This window comes from Myotis nattereri (genome assembly GCF_964212035.1).
Source record: "Myotis nattereri genome assembly, chromosome: 21".
In the NCBI taxonomy this organism is placed as follows: domain Eukaryota; kingdom Metazoa; phylum Chordata; class Mammalia; order Chiroptera; family Vespertilionidae; genus Myotis; species Myotis nattereri.
Window position 1 is genome coordinate 2,454,382 of NC_138097.1, and position 16,894 is coordinate 2,471,275.

At 47.4% G+C, this 16,894-nt stretch overlaps 1 pseudogene across 1 annotated transcript; it reads left to right on the plus strand.

Annotated features, from left to right (window-relative positions):
* Positions 1–2,110: 2,110 nt before the first annotated feature.
* LOC308535787 (high affinity cAMP-specific and IBMX-insensitive 3',5'-cyclic phosphodiesterase 8A-like) lies at positions 2,111–4,726 on the plus strand (annotated as a pseudogene). Its single transcript has one exon. The product of its transcript is annotated as a high affinity cAMP-specific and IBMX-insensitive 3',5'-cyclic phosphodiesterase 8A-like (transcript).
* Positions 4,727–16,894: the final 12,168 nt, after the last annotated feature.

Consider the following 16,894-nt stretch of genomic DNA (forward strand, 5'->3'; position numbering starts at 1 on the left):
GAAGAGAACAGGGATGCTGGGATGCTCACAGTCCTTGCCCTTCCCAGTAAACACTCTTAACATGTGGGTCTTCACCTTGACCGTAGTAGGGGAATCCAGGCAGCCAGGGATGTTCCCAAAGTCACACTCAGAATTGGTGTGGAGTTTGCTGCCCATGGCATCTTACCAAACTCCTTTTTTTTTTTGAAGTTCATTCCTTTGAATCTTGGAAGAGATGGGTTTGGGCAGCTTGGGTAGAAAATCCATGCAGATGAGGAGAAACTGAACCATCCTGACTGGTTACCACTGTCATTTCCTACCAGTCCCCACTCCTCTCCTTTGCCCTTGCACAGCCCACCATATGGTCACCTTAATGAGGCCCATCAAGTATACCAGTTTCTGCTGCTGACACCCTGAGGTTGGCTGCAGCTCTGTGATGTGCTTTAACCAATGAAATGTGGTGGGAGTGAAGCCTGTCACCACTAACAGAAAACTCTGGATGCACTGAGACTGGCCACCCTCTCTTCCCATCTCGGATAATGTCAACAGGTATCTACATGGTGGCTCCTCCTTTAAGCCAGTCCCAGGAGAACCAGGGTGGACATGCGGTATGAACAGGATAGATGCCTTCTTTACGCTAAGCCACTAAAGCTTTGGGACTGCAGCAGCTGGCCCATCCCAAAGGTTATGAAGTACCAACTCTACTCTCTAGGAGGCAGCAGAGCCTAACATTAGAAGCCAGACCTCTGTTGTTAGAGACACATGGGTTTGACTTCTAGCCTTGCCTTTTATTTACTCTACCATCAGGCAATCTACCTTGAGTCTCTGACCCTGGATTTCCTCTCTATAAGACAGATGTTTAAACCATATCAGGTTGGGGAGAGGATTAATGCATATAAAGCATTGAATCCAGGTCCTGGTACCTGTAGTAAACATTCAAACTCTTAGCTCCATAGCTTCACAATGTGTATTGTCTAAAAACATTCTAACAATGTATGGAATGTCAAATTGTTGTCTTTGGTATCTTTTCAAATTTTGTTTTTAAATTAATAGGATAGGATTATGTATATTCCCTGATAGCTTGCGTTTTCTCGTTCTATTGTGATATTTTAATAAAATAAAAAATCAACCTCAGTACGTTGAGCATGATCCCATTCACAGAAAGGTTTCCAGTTTGACCCCCAGTGATGACACAGGTAAGTGGAGCATGCAAGCTCAGTCCTCAGTGAGGGGGCTTGCAGAGACCATCTGATCCATATTTCCCTATTACTCTTTCACTTTGTCTCCCTTTAAAAGTCAATTAAAATATTACTCATATAAGTCCATTGGTATTTGTGGGCTTCAGGAATAATTGCAGTAATACTCTTACCTCAAGGAGCATTCTGAGCGTCACAGAATCTGCAGGGAGGCTTTGGCTGGATAGCCTAAGGCAAAGGCTAGATTAGCACCTCCCTAGAGAACCAGGAGCCAGGAAACCCAGAGGTCAGACTGGGACCATCCAGTTTGCAGCTCCATGGAACTATAAAGGACACACTCAGGGGGCAGACTCAGTGAGCACCAAAGCCCCATTGAAGCAAGTCATGCCCCGGAGGGCTGTCTCCAGCACAGAAGTTCTCCCACTGCAGACACAGCTGATTCTCACAGCTCTTACTCTTTCACTTTGTCTCTCTTTAAAAGTCAATTAAAATATTACTTATATAAATCCATTGGTATTTGTGGGCTTCAGGAATAATTGCAGTAATACTCTTACCTCAAGGAGCATTCTGAGCGTCACAGAATCTGAAATAATATCTCCAAACAAAAAGACAGTTTTATATAGGGTGTCCCAAAATTTATGCAAGAAGTAATTTTGATGGAAAACACAGGCTTAGCCCTAACCAGTTTGGCTCAGTGGATAGAGCGTTGGCTTGTGGACTGAAGGGTCCCAGGTTCAATTCCAGTCAAGGGCATGTATCTTGGTTGCAGCACATCCCCAGTAGGGGCTGTGCAAGAGGCAGCTGATTGACGTTTCTCTCTCATCGATGTTTCTAACTATTCCACTTCCTTCCTCTCTGTAAAAAATCAATAAAATATATTTTAAAAGAAAACACAGGTTTATAATTAAGAATTGTAATTTTTCCTGGCTGCAAATCATGACATCATCATCATAGACCACAGAAACCCCCAGCAGCTGGACAAGTCTATTTGAGCAACAAAAGTTTCAGAAAACACAGTAATTGTTGGTGTAGTACGCAGGCGGGATGGAGAAGAGTCTGTGATGTCCCTCATTAGTGCCGGCCTTATGAGCAGGTACGTGGAGAACCCCAGCCTCCAGGCCTGTCACGCCGAGCTGCTGAAGCTGGAGTTTGGAGAGGTGCGGTCACAGCTGAAACTCAGGGCTTGTAATTCAGTACTCACTGCACTAGAGAACAGCCAAGACGCCATTAAAATCCCGAGTGAGGACAACTACATACAGTATGTAAACCCAGCATTTGATACAACAGTGGGCTATGAGTCGGGTGAATTATTAGGGAAGGAGTTAGCAAAAATGCCTCTGAATGAGAAAAAGGCTGACTTGTTCAGTACTATAAATTCATGCATGAAGATGGGCAAGGAGTGGCAAGGCGTTTACCACCCCAAAAACGGAGATAATGTACAACAAAATGTGAAGATAATACCTGTCATTGGACAGGGAGGAAAAATTAGACACAATGTGTCCGTCATCCGAGTGAGCAACGGCAACAGTAAGGCTGAGAAGATCACGGAATCTGTTCATTCTGACCCTCCCACAGATAATCCATCAGGCAAACATAAAGACAAGAGGAAAAGCTCCCAGGACGTCAGCAGTGTTGCCTCACGAGCAAGCGAAGTGGCCAGCCAGAGGCGACACTCCTCCATGGCCCGGATCCACTCCATGACCATCGAGGCGCCCATCACCAAGGTGATCAATATCATCAGTGCTGCCCAGGAGAACAGTTCCATGCCTGTGACGGAAGCCTTAGACCGCGTCCTGGAAATTCTGAGAACCTCGGAGCTGTATTCACCACAGTTCGGGGCGAAGGGAGAGGATCCTCAACACCAAGGACCTCATTGGGGGCCTGATGTCTGACGGTTTTCGAAGACCATCTGGGAATGAGTATACTCTCTCAACTAAACACCTGCATCCAATTTCGGGCAGCTGACTCACCTCCGAGTCCCTTCACAATATCCCACCGCGCATAGCTGAGGCCATGGAAAACGATGGCCACTGGGACTTTAATGTCTTTGAACTGGAGACTGCCACTCAGAAAAGGCCTTTGACTTTTCTTGGTCTCAAAATCTTCGCTCGCTTTGGGGTCTGTGAATTCCTGAAGTGCTCGGAGGCGACCCTGCGGCTGTGGCTGCCGACTATGGAAGCCAACTGCCACTCCTCCAACCCCGACCCCAACTCCACCCCCGCCGCCGACCTGCTGCAGGCCACCGCCCACTTCCTCTGCCAGGAGCGGATGCAGCAAGCGTTGGGTTAGAGTTAGACTCCGTGGACAGGCCGCCGCCCTCATCGCAGCCGCCATCCACGACCTGGACCCCCGGGGCGGACCCACCTCTTCCCGTGCAACGCGGGCAGCCCGCTGGCGGTGCTGTGTGACCGTGCCGTGTTGGAGAGCCACCACGCGGCCCTGGCCTTCCAGCTGGCCGCCAGGGAGGACAAGAGCAGCATCTTCAAGAACGTGGAGAGGAATGACTGCCGGATGCTGCGCCAGGCCATCATCGACATGGTCTTGGCCACGGAGATGACCAGGCACTTCGAGCACATCAATAAGTTTGTCAACAGCATCGTCAAGGCCTTGGCAGAGCTGGAGGAAAGCGAGGGGAGCGAGCCAAACCCTCGTGACGCAGACACGATGCTCCGTCTCCAGAGAACCGGACTCTGATCAAGCGGCTGATGATCAAGTGCGCGGACGTGTCCAACCCCTGCCGGCCCTGGGAGCAGAGCACCGAGTGGGCCGCACGCACCTCGGAGGAGGATTTTTCTCAGACCGAAGGAGAGAAGAAGCTGGACTTACCTGCGGCGATGCCAGCTTTTGACCGAAACACCTGCAGCATCGCCCAGTCCCAGATCCCCTTCGACTCCTTCGTCACAGACATGTTCCCTCCTTGGGACGACTCTGTAGACCTCCAGGAGTCACTGCAGCACCTGGACAACAATTTTAAACACTGGAAAGGACCCGATGAAATGACGCTGCGGGGCGTCCGACCACCTCTGGCACCAAAATGGAGAAGGCTCCTTCTGTCCGAAACCGGACCTCCGAGACTGCTCTGCGCGCCTGGTGGACTTTGCCGGTGGTTGGCAGACGAGGCCGGTCACCGGGCGAGTGGGCGGGCCGCGCTCCTCCGCGCGGGACGAGGCCACGGCGCGGCCCGGGCCCAGCGGCCGCTCCCTCCCGCCGGCGGACGGCGAGGGCGCCCGTGCGACCCCCAGGCCGAGCGCAGAGCGGCAGCGCCCCATGGCGGCGGCAGCAGGAAGCAGGCGGGACAGCCTGGGCCTCGGGGCACCGTGCACCTGCCCCCCGCTTTTCCACGCCTCACGGATCCTTCACACCGGCTGTCGTCTTTGATAGACGCTCAGAGTCCCTGGATCTGCAGGAAGCCTCATGGGGCCACAATGCCCGTGAGATGCGGGTCTCTCCGGGTCGGAGTCGGGGTCCGCGGGGAGGCGCCGCTGGTGGTGGCCAAGGCTTCGGGCTCCGGGCGAAGCAGGGCGCCCGGTCCACGGTCTGGGTCTCGGTAACGCGGAGGCTCGGGGCGCAGCCCATGCTGGCGGGGCGCCCGGACACGCTGGCGGCGGCCGCTCTCCGGTCAGCCAACGGTCCGCCACCGGCCCGCCCGGCGCCTAGCGGCTCCGACCCCGAAAGAAGCGCCCGCCCTGAGGCCCGGGCTGAGGGGAGCCCGTCGGGCGGCCGCCCGCTGAGAGGCAGGGGGCGCGGATCCCCGCGGCTGGGAGTTGGGGGGACCCAGTCGGAACGTCCGGGAGCCAGAGCGGAAATTCAGTGTCAGCAGCCGGGAGCGGGAGCGGGAGCGGGAGGGGAAACCCGCCTCAGTGGCTTCGCTCCCTTCTCTGCTCTGTTCCAGCCGCAGGAAGCCCTATTCTTGCAGGAATCTTCCTGCAACGGGCCTCTAGTTGGGACATAAACACTGTTTGCATAGTCATGGGAGACACTGCAGTGAAACTAGATGAAAAGTGCCTCTTCTGGACACAAATCCAAAATTATTCCAAAGCCTGTGGTTTGTATGATATTTGAGGACATTCTGAGGACCTCCATTGCTATGTCCTGTAGGTGAAGTCACTGGCAGAGAAAATAATCTAATGGTTTTGTGGATTCCCTGGTCCCTCTATGGTGTTCACCTCAAGGTTGTTGCTCAACAGTTAAAACCTCAAATCTAGAGGAAGCACAATGCTGTAACCAGTCCCAGGATGTATCTTTTTTAACCAGTCAGCATTGCTGTTGATTCCAAAGGCAATAGTCTTCACTACTTGCCCACATGTGCTGCCACTGAGGCAAGGCTGTTCCCCCCAGAAAATGAGAACTGACATGCAACAAAGTACACCTTTCTCATGCGTGCTATTTGGTGAGCCCTGACATAGAGATAAAGCTGTGAAACCATCACATGTGAAATAAACCCACCTGTAACTCATACCCAGGGTGGGGCACTAATGGGCTTACAGTTTTAAGTTCAGAAAACACAGAGATTATTCTTTTAAAAATATTTTAGAAAATACCTTTATTATATTTTTTGGGATGGAGAGTGAAGCAAGGGGAATAGAGAGATAAACATAGATCTGCTGCCTCCTTCACGCCCCCTAGTGGGGATCCATTTGGGGATGTGCACTGACCTGGAATCAAACCAGAGAACTTTCCGTGAATGGAATCACACCCCACCAGCTGGGGATACTTGATGAGGCAGAGTTTATACATGTGTTATTATTATTAATTAATTAATTATTTTCCATAGCAACAACTCTAAACTACTTTTTGCCTCATCCTATATTTTCCTGATACCCTGTTATAATCTCTCTGTCTGCATTTCTTGGCCCTCCATGCAGTCATGGATTTTCCTTTTTTTTTTTTTTTTTTTTTTTACAATAGAATTGTTCATATTGTTCATAATTTTATAGGCACTATTTGATGTGTACTCATTAACAATTCTGGTTTTCTCAATGCTATACTGTTATTTTGAGATTCAACACAAATGCTTATGTGAAAAGTTTATTTAATTCTGAATAGTACTATGTTCTGTAAATCATCACTGTGTCTATTGATCTGTCTGTTTTCTGTTATTTCCTCGTTTGGGGTATTATAAATAAATATTCTGGGAATATTTGCATTCAGTTCTCTATATAGACATAAGTTTTACTTATCAAAGTGCTGTGTAGATTAATGTTTTACATTTAAGGTCGGAACTGTGAGCCAATATGGTCATTCCCTTTGCCTTCTCTCTAACCCACAGTATATAAAAATTCCAGTTTTTCTGCTATCCTGCAAGGACATACAATGGTTAACCTTTTCAAACAGTAACCCCGGGAACTGCATATATTGTTAACTCACTTTTGTTTTAATTCCATCTACCTAAGAATTTTTAAGGTGAACATTTTTTCATAAATTTCTTTGCACTGTCCTTATGTGCTCTGTTAAACTGTCTGCTGATAATCCTTTTCAAATTGTTTAAATATATTTATTATCTTAGCTGAAAGAGGACTGTGAGGATGTAAGACATGTGCTTAAATTTCCCTAATTCCTCAGTGACTCAAGTGACGCTTTGCCATATGGAATCATCGGTTTTGAATCCAGGAAGGAAAATTGTTTTACTCCGTTTTAATGCTATGTACAACTGAAGTCAACTGATACCATATACTTATACATTTAATCTGCATTGTTAACGTTCAGAGCCACTCTTATTTAAGTCTAAGCATTTATTAATATATTAAGTGATGTGGAGGTTTATCGTATTTGTTTATTTCCTGGTGTAAATACTCTTATCTTGGTCGGTTTTGTGTGTGTGTGTGTGTGTGTGTGTGTGTTTCAGTTTTGAAATACCAAAATGATAGCTTTGATCATGGACATGATATTTCAGTAGCACATCATTGTATTTTATTTCCAACACACTGATACAGTAGCAGCAAATATGCTACAGAACTTTCCTAATAAAAGTAAAATTATTGAGATCCTCAAGTTATAAACCTTTCTTAAAATTTGATTTAGGTATAATTGATTTAAATCATACATTCAAAATATATTTTAATTGATTTCAGGGAAGAAGGGAGACGAAGAGAGAGAGAAATATCAATGACGAGAGGGAATCACTGGTAGGCTGCATCCTGTACCTCCATTCTCCCTGGGAAATGAGCCTGCAATCCATTTATGTGCCCTGACCATGGACAGAACCATGACCTTCCAGTTCATAGGTCAATGATCAACCACTGAGATATACCACTGAGATATACCACTGAGGATCTATTCCATACCTGCCCTTCCCCTCCCCTCAGAGATCTGTCAGTATGAACCAGTTAAGCAGACCTCCAGTCCCATCCTGTCCTCCAGCACCACTTGTGGGGCCTCAACACCAATACTCACCAAGTACATTGGCTGAGATGAGCAGTCCCCTGGGTCACTGCAAAAACTACATTACCCAGAAAGCACTACCCAGAGCCAGGCAGGTAAGGAGCATTTTGGTGCCCTCACATCCGGTTAGGGGAGACTTCCTGCGTCCTCCTCCTGGCGGTCATTTTGGCCTCTTCTGTGGGTGCACAGACTCACAGGCTTCAGCGCTTGGTGGCGAGTAGCAGGAGGTGCTGGAGGCAGCGGCCCCGCTGGGCAGGGCGTGTCTGAGGCTTGTGGATCCCAAACCGGCGGGATTGGGGCGTCCGTGCCTCCCCGACTCCTCTCCGCTGACAGAGTCCACTCAGCGTCACCCCATTGGACCCTCCAGCCTCTGTTCCCGGCGCCGCTCGGGTCCCGCAGCCCAGGGCGCGGCGTCCACACAGTGAGTCCTCGTGGGGACCCGGGGTGGGAGGGGGAGGAGGGGATGGGCTGCGGGGCCGCCGGGGGAGGCCGTGGGGGGACTGAGCCGGGAGGGGGGACACCCAGGCCTGGTTTGTGTCTAAAGGCGGCACAGAGGACGGGAGGCGGGTCCGGGAGGAGGTTCACTTTCCTGCCCAGGGCGCCGGGGCTGCGGGCGGCTGTGAGCGGCAGAGGGATGAGGCTGAGATGCGGGTGTGAACGTTCCCCAAACGCCCAGAGGAGGAGCCGCCTCCGGGGAGAGGGCGGCAGTGAGGGCGGAGGAGGGGCTGTGCACACAGCGACCAGCAGGAGGCGCCCTGAGGACCAGCCTGAGGGAGGGCAGCTCCGCGGCGCTGGACCTCGGGCCTGAGCCCTTGGGTCCTGGGGTGGGTGCCAGGCCCTCAGCAGCCCTTTAGTGCCCACCGGTTCCTGCAGGTGAGAGCCGCTGAGGGGCTGGGCTGTGGGTGTGTCAGGGCCTCACACTATGGTGGCCTCTGAGGTAGTGGGGTCCTGGGGCTGTCCAGCCCCTCTTCTGGGGGACCTTGGACCTGGGCACCTTGAAGGGACACCGAGCCCAGAACCCTAAGTCCAGGTCAAGGGTCAGATGAGTGGCACCTGATTTTGGCAGCCAGTGGAACTGTGTGTGACAGGTCCTTCCGTGCATGGGCTCCAGAATGTGCAAAGGCTTGGAGTGAAGACTCAGCTGATTCAGGGAGGAGCAGGGGTCCATTTTTTAAAAAATAGGAACTGGAAACAGCGGGACAGGAATCAAGTGCAGAGGAGCTTTGTGACAACCTGGGTTTCTGTTCTGCTGGCGATGGGGTCATTGGGGTAATTGGTCAGTAGAGCAGGTGATCTGTCCCAGGTCTCATTAGACTCCCTGTGGCGGCAGCACGATGCACAGTATGGGTGTGAGGACGGTGGTAGAAAGTCAAAGACGGAAGCTGCTGTGATGGTGTTGGTGAGTGTGATGGTAACTGGATCACAGTGGTGGTTGTGGATGTGGAAGAAGCAGTTGCATTATGGATCAGGGTGTTAGGTGTGGCCACCAGGATTTTTAATTTTGAGGGTTGGAGAGAGAGGTAACAGAGGGGTAAAGGTTTGGATTTAGTGCCTAAAGGTTTGGATGGTATGAAACCACCATCAACTGACATGGAGAAATACATAGTAGGAAAAGTAATGTCCATGAGGAATATAAAATCATTTATTTTTTCCATTTTAGGATATGAGATATTTCAGAGGCCAGTTCATGACCATCTGGAAACCTGAGGAGTAGTTCAAGATGAGACTACTTAAAAAAATAGTAAAGTGTATGGACCAGGGAGGAGTTGTAGATCACCTTTTTTTTTATCGGAAGTGGAAGAGTAATTCAAAAAAAGGTGAGACTGTGGCTGGTGCATATTTCTTTTTTTAACTGATTTCAGAGAGGAAGGGAGAGAGAGAGATATAAACATCAATACTGAGAGAGAATCACCAAACAGCAGCCTCCTGCAGGCCCCTCCCCACTGGGAATGAGGCTGTATGAGAGAAGTGTGATACAAAGAATTATGTGGAACAGGTAGCAAAAAGTGTTGGCCTCAGCACCCTAGGATCGGAATCGAAAGGGTGTCGAGTGATGCCATGTTTTTCGGAGTCTTGGAGGCGGAATCTGTGGGACAACAAGGATATTGCTACACAAGACCAGTGTCAAATCAGTCACATCTCTCTTTACCGCCAACAATTATCTGTCCCCTGTGTTGGTGACACCCATTGCGTTGACCCTAAATGTGAGCCCCTGATGTCAGGTATAATCAATCTGGGCATCTGTTTTATGGCTGTGGAAAGAGACAGTATCAGTAGGAATATAAGAAGAGAGTGACTCTGATGGATGCAAGGCCTGCTATTTTCTGTGAGGGAGTAGAGGGAGCAGATGGATATGGAGAGTGGGAAGTATGATGAAAGTAAAAGGCTAGGAGAGAGGCTCATCATGGACTGAACTGTCCCCATTATGACAGGATATGAACTTTGAGGTCGTGGCCATTGGCTTCTCTCGGGAGGTGTGGGGGCTCCTTGATGAGGCTCAGAGACGTCTGTACTGTGATGTGATGCTGCAGCCTGCTGTCATATCGGCTGCCATCTTGGATCTCTCACATTCAGTTCTTTATATAAATGTATGTTTTACTTACCTGTTACAGTGTAAGTGCGTGTTTTACTTTTGAAGACGTGCAGAACTGTGATCTACAATGGTCATTCCCTTTGACTTCCCAGACACACACAATAATGAAAATTCTAGTTTTTTTGTTTTTTTTATCCATGTGAGCTCATGAGATGTTTTATATTTTTAAAATGTAGGCCTAACAATCAGTTAATGTTAACTTGTTTTGTTTTAAAACCACTTCCATAAGAAATTTTTATGGTGAGCATTTCTTTATGCATTTATACACCCTGTCTTTAACCCTTTGTTAAAAAATCTGGTCAGGAGGAGAACCAAGATGGCGGCATAGGTTAACGCCGGAGTTTGCTGCTTTGAACAACTACTTCAAAAGTGAAACCAAAAAACGGAAGGGACATCACCCAGAACCACAGGAACGCTGGCTGAGTGGAAGTCCTACAACTAGGAGGAAAGAGAAACGCATACGGACACTCAGAGGAGGCGCAGTGCTGAAGTCAAATTCTGAGGTGCGGAGTGCGTGGAGCGGGCTGGCGGCGGAGGGCGCGGTTGGCGTTTTCAATCGGGAGGGAGTCGTAGACTCTGAGCTCCAGATACAGGCGAGTCTTTAGGGACCCAGACTCAAACGGGAGAAGCGGGACTGTCTGGCTTCGGTCAGAGCGAGTGCAGCTTTCTCTCCGAGGTTTGCAGCCGTTGCTGGGACTCAGAGAGGCAGAGCCCCTGGGGACAGGACTGAGAGCGGCCATAACTGCTCTCTCCGGCCCACCCTGTTGATCCTGTGCGACCCGTCCCGCCCAAGCCCTGCACAGAGGCATTTGCCGGATAGCCTCAGGCAAAGGCTAGATTAGCACCTCCCTAGAGGACAGAAGTTCTCTCACTGCTGACACAGCTGATTCTCATAGCCACTTGGCCTGGAGGTCAAACCCTCCCTGGAATTAGCTACAGCAATCAAGGTTTAACTATAAGACTGCGCACAAAGACCACTAGGGGGTGCACCAAGGAAGCATAACAAAATGCGGAGACAAAGAAACAGGACAAAATTGTCAATGGAAGATATAGAGTTCAGAACCACACTTTTAAGGTCTCTCAAGAACTGTTTAGAAGCCGCCGAAAAACTTAATGAGATCTACAAGAAAACTAATGAGACCCTCGATGTTATATTGGGGAACCAACTAGAAATTAAGCATACACTGACTGAAATAAAGGATAATATACAGACTCCCGACAGCAGACCAGAGGAGCGCAAGAATCAAGTCAATGATTTGAAATGCGAGGAAGCAAAAAACACCCAACCGGAAAAGCAAAATGAAAAAAGAATCCAAAAATGCGAGGATAGGGTAAGGAGCCTCTGGGACAGCTTCAAGCGTACCAACATCAGAATTATAGGGGTGCCAGAAGATGAGAGAGAGCAAGATATTGAAAACCTATTTGAAGAAATCATGACAGAAAACTTCCCCCACCTGGTGAAAGAAATGGACTTACAGGTCCAAGAAGCGCGGAGAACCCCAAACAAAAGGAATCCAAAGAGGACCACACCAAGACACATCATAATTAAAATGCCAAGAGCAAAAGATAAAGAGAGAATCTTAAAAACAGCAAGAGAAAGAAACTCAGTTACCTACAAGGGAATACCCATACGACTGTCAGCTGATTTCTCAACAGAAACTTTGCAGGCCAGAAGGGAGTGGCAAGAAATATTCAAAGTGATGAATACCAAGAACCTACAACCAAGATTACTTTATCCAGCAAAGCTATCATTCAGAATTGAAGGTCAGATAAAGAGCTTCACAGATAAGGAAAAGCTAAAGGAGTTCATCACCACCAAACCAGTATTATATGAAATGCTGAAAGGTATCCTTTAAGAAGAGGAAGAGGAAGAAAAAGGTAAAGATACAAATTATGAACAACAAATATGCATCTATCAACAAGTGAATCTAAGAATCAAGAGAATAAATAATCTGATGAACAGAATGAACTGGTGATTATAATAGAATCAGGGACATAGAAAGGGAATGGACTGACTATTCTTGGGGGGAAAGGGGTGTGGGAGATGCGGGAAGAGACTGGACAAAAATCGTGCACCTATGGATGAGGACAGTGGGTGGGGAGTGAGGGCGGAGGGTGGGGCGGGAACTGGGAGGAGGGGAGTTATGGGGGGGAAAAAAAGAGGAACAAATGTAATAATCTGAACAATAAAGATTTAATTAAAAAAAAAGAAGAGTAAAAAAAAATAAAAAAAAAATCTGGTCAGAAACTTTTTCAATTTTTAAAATGAAGTTAGGATTTAACCAATAGGAGGACTGTTCAGCATCTATGACATCTGTATTCATGTCACTCATTCCTTAAATACACAACTGATTTCTTTGCCATTTGGAACTATATGTTTTTAGTACTGGAAGCCAAATTGTTTTGTTTTTTAAATTTTATCTTATGCACAATTTAATGCCCACTTGAATGATACACTTTTAAGTTTAATCTATGTTGCTAGCATTCTCCACCATTCACTTTAAGTCAAAGCATTCAGTAGTACATTACATGAAGTTAAGTACTGTATTAATTGTCAATTTTCCTGGTGTTCAATACTCTCATCATGATCAGTTTTAAACTGACAAAATGATGGCACTGAGCATGGGCCTGCTAAGATATTTCAGTAGCAAATAATTACATATTATTTCCAACATCCTGATATAGTAGGTACAAATATACTCAAGAACATTCATGATAAAATAGTGAAATAATGGGAATGGCAAGTTTTAAACATTTTAAACTTTGATATAAGTATAATTGATTTAAAACATATATTCAAAAAATGTATTTTTATTGATTTCAGAGAAGAAGGAGGCGGGGAGAGAGGAACATCAATGCTGAGTGGGAATCAATGATAGGCTCCCTACTGCAAGCACCGAAATATGAATCCACCCACCACCTGAGCATGTGTCCTGACCATGACCTGAGATCTGCAAGGTCACAGGTTAACACTCAACCACTGATCCATACCAGCTGGGCTCTCCTAAGATTTTTCAGGGATCCCACTCACCTGTAACCAGGGTAGCAGTGAGCAGTGGCAGCTCATCCTAGGCCAGTGATGGCGAACCTTTTGAACTCGGCGTGCCAGCATTTTGAAAAACCCTAACTTAACTCTGGTGCCGTGTCACATATAGAAATTTTTTGATATTTGCAACCATAGTAAAACAAAGACTTATATTTCTGATATTTATTTTATATATTTAAATGCCATTTAACAAAGAAAATCAACCAAAAAATAAGTTCGAGTGTCATCTCTGACACGCGTGTCATAGGTTCGCCATCACTGTCCTAGGCTAATCCCTGAATCTACCCTCAAGACTTCCTTTACTCTGAATGCCCAGTGAGCTAACAGCAGCCTCGCTTTGGCTCATTTGTTGCCCACAATGTTTTTAGAGTCAAAGGAGCCATGCCTAGTCTCTCTGCTATGGCTGGTTCTATCATAAGGCCTACATTTTTTTCATTATCCCCAGCTTTAATTAACGTACCCTCAAATCTTCTGAACTCGTGTAGTGAAGTCTTTTCTAACATGAAGTAATAAACTCAAACACTACAGACCAAGATGAAGCAGACGCGCTCCACGCTGATTCCTGTTCCTGAACACAGTCATGCCTGGGACATCCTCTGTAAGGACAGACCAAGGCGTGCTTTTGCATAGAGATCTTGGGTAAAAACGTGATAGCCCTCAATTACCTTGGTGTTGCTGAGTCAAATCAACCTTAACACTATTCATGTTAGTATTGAATTTTTAGGGAGAAAAGGAGACGGAGAAACATCAATGATGAGAGAGAATCATTGATCTGTTGCCTCTTGCATGCCTCCTGCAGGGATGGAGCCCCCCCAACCTAGGCATGTGCCCTGTCCTGGAATTGAACCAGAGATACCTTAGTTCATGGGTCGATGTCCAACCACTGAGCCATGCCATGTGGGCAAACTGTCTTTTTTATTGTAGACTCTATTAAAAGTGGTCCCAATATACCCCATCCTCATCCCCCTTTGCTTCCCTCTATCTGACCCCCACCATTTCTAGGCCCTCACCACATTATTGTCTATTTCCATGGATTATGTATATATGTATATACTTTTAAAAATATACTTTTATTTATTTTAGAGATAAGAAGGGACAGGGAGAGATAATTACATCAATGATAAAAAGAATCACTGATTAGATGCCTCCTTCTTATACCCACCACCACCCAACTACAAGCCATGAATGTTCCCTGACAAGGAATAGAACCATGACCTCATGGATCATAGGTCAACGCTCAGCCATTGAGTGACACTAACTGGGCTATATTATTTTAAATTTTTTTTAAAAAATATGTATTTTTTATTGTTGATAGTATTACAGATGTCTCCCATTTTCTCCTGTGCATATATTCTTTGGGGGATCTCTCCCAGTCCTCAGCTCACCCCTCTCCTGACAGTTTTGCCAGTCTGTTCCAGTTAACTAGGCCTCTGTTCCAGTTAACCAGGCCTCTGTTCCCAGCTTCTCTTTCCCAGGGCCACTTGCTGAACCACATCACCTTTATTCACCAATGTCATTGGCTGGGATGCTAGCCCTCCCTTTGGGTTTGAGAAAACGACATTACCCAGAAAGGAATGCGCCCAGGTGGGCGGAGCTAAAAGGCACTTTCTATCAGGGCTTCCAGTTAGGGCAGGACTTCCGCCTTCCTCCTCCTGGAGGGCATTTTGACCCCTTCAGTTTCTTGAAGGACTCACAGGTTTCAGCCTATTCCTGAAGAATAGGAGGAGGCCTAGGAGGCAGCGTCCTTGCTGTGCAGGGTGTTTCTGAGACTTTTTGGGGAACATCCGGCCGGGATTTGGGCCTCCGTGCCTCCCAGACTCCTCTCTGCTTACAGCTTTCTCTCAGCCTGACCCCATTTAACCCTCCAGCCTTGGGGACTGGCGCCTCTCAGTTACTGCAGCCCAGGAAGCCGCATCCAGAACAGTGAGTCGCTCCTGGGTGACACAGGTGTGATGGGGGAAGTGGGTGAAAGGCTGCAGGGCCACCTTGTAAGGGCACGGTGGTGGGGCTGAGCTGGGAGGATTAGGAAAACCCGGGCCTGTTGTGGATCTAAAGGAAACAAAGAGATGAGGTGAGGTTTTGCAGGAGGAGTTTTACTTTCACTCTGAGAACGCTGGGGCCATAGATGGTTGTGAAAAAATGAGGGACATTGTCTGAGGCCGGATTCTAACTTTTCCTAACTTTGCTCAGAGGAAGGACAGACTGTAAGACAGAGGAGAGCAGCTGTGGGCAGGAAGGGGAAGTCCCGTAAATGATAAGGCAGCTGGCAGAGTGAGCCCTGAGGACTGAGCCCCGAGATAGCACCGGCATCTAGAGGGCACCTGGCCCCGGGGCTGGGCAAGGGCACTGAGCAGTCTGAGCCCTTAGAGACTGGTGGTAGCCAGGATCTCAACAGACCATTTTCTTTCCTCGAATTCCGGCAAATGCAGAATTGAATGGTGTACGGGTTTGAGGAGCTTCTTTCAGGGCCTCACACACTTGTGGCCTCTAACATAGTGGTGTCCTGGGACTGTCAGGTGCTCTTGTAGCCCTTGGACCTGGGGACTTTGACCAGACACTAAGCCCAGACTCCTAAAGCCAGGACTAGGGCTTCATGATGTAGACCTTGTTGTCAAAAGGGAGGTCTTATAGGGCATAGGTTCCAGAATATGCAAAAGCTTAGAGTGAAGAGTGAGCTGAATCAGGAACTGGCAAATATGATTAAATATATATATATATTGAGATATATATTGAGATATATAAATATATATATATATACACACACACACACACACATATATATATATATATATATATATATATATATATATATGTTTGTATACACACACATATATGGAGAGAGAGAGAGAGAGATTTTAGAGGTAGAAATGGAGGAAGAGAGAGAGAAACAGTGATGAGCAAGAAACAAGGATTGGTTGCTGCCTGCACAACCCCTGTTATAGATCCAGCCCACAACCCAGGCATGAGATTTCACCAATGCATGGGTCTATGTTCAACCCACTGAGCCACATCATCCAGGACTGTAGATCACTTTAATACAGAGAATCATGGTCACTGTGGTAATGGTAGTAGTAGCTCAGAAGGGACAGTGTGAGCCTGTCTTTCTGCTGGGTCCACTGTTTGTGGCATGTGGGTGTCACAACAGAGCATAGCAATAGACGTTGAAATGTAGAGTGTGGGGGAGAGAGAATCATTTTTGCAGTGGCCAGGGCCTTTAAAAGATGCATGGACGTGAGATGAATTGGAGGCCGGAGGATAATTCAAACAATATGACATATTTATTTCTGTAAACACTCACCAGGACAATGTTGTGACCCTCAGTGTGCCCTGGCTGGAGGAGTAACAGTCAGTCTTGTGGATTAGCTGAGTGGCTTGAATGGTCATGTGTGAGACTCACTGGGCATGTACAGAGGGCCTGCGCAGCTGGGACTTGAGTAACGGTTAAGTGGAGAGATGTAGGCTCTGACTGGTGAAGGGACATCTAGTGCAGCACCAGGGGAGGTGGGCTCTGGGTGTCTGAGAACTGATTGTGGTTCTTCATAGGATAGATTGAAGGGAAAACAGTCATGGAGAAAGGCCTTCATAGCAGGACTGAAGGCTGCCTCTATGACTGTGGACTATCAGAGTTTGGGCAGTACTTGATCCTGTTAGAATTTGGCAAGCATTCTCTGGAGGACACATGCTGAGTAATAAGTAAGA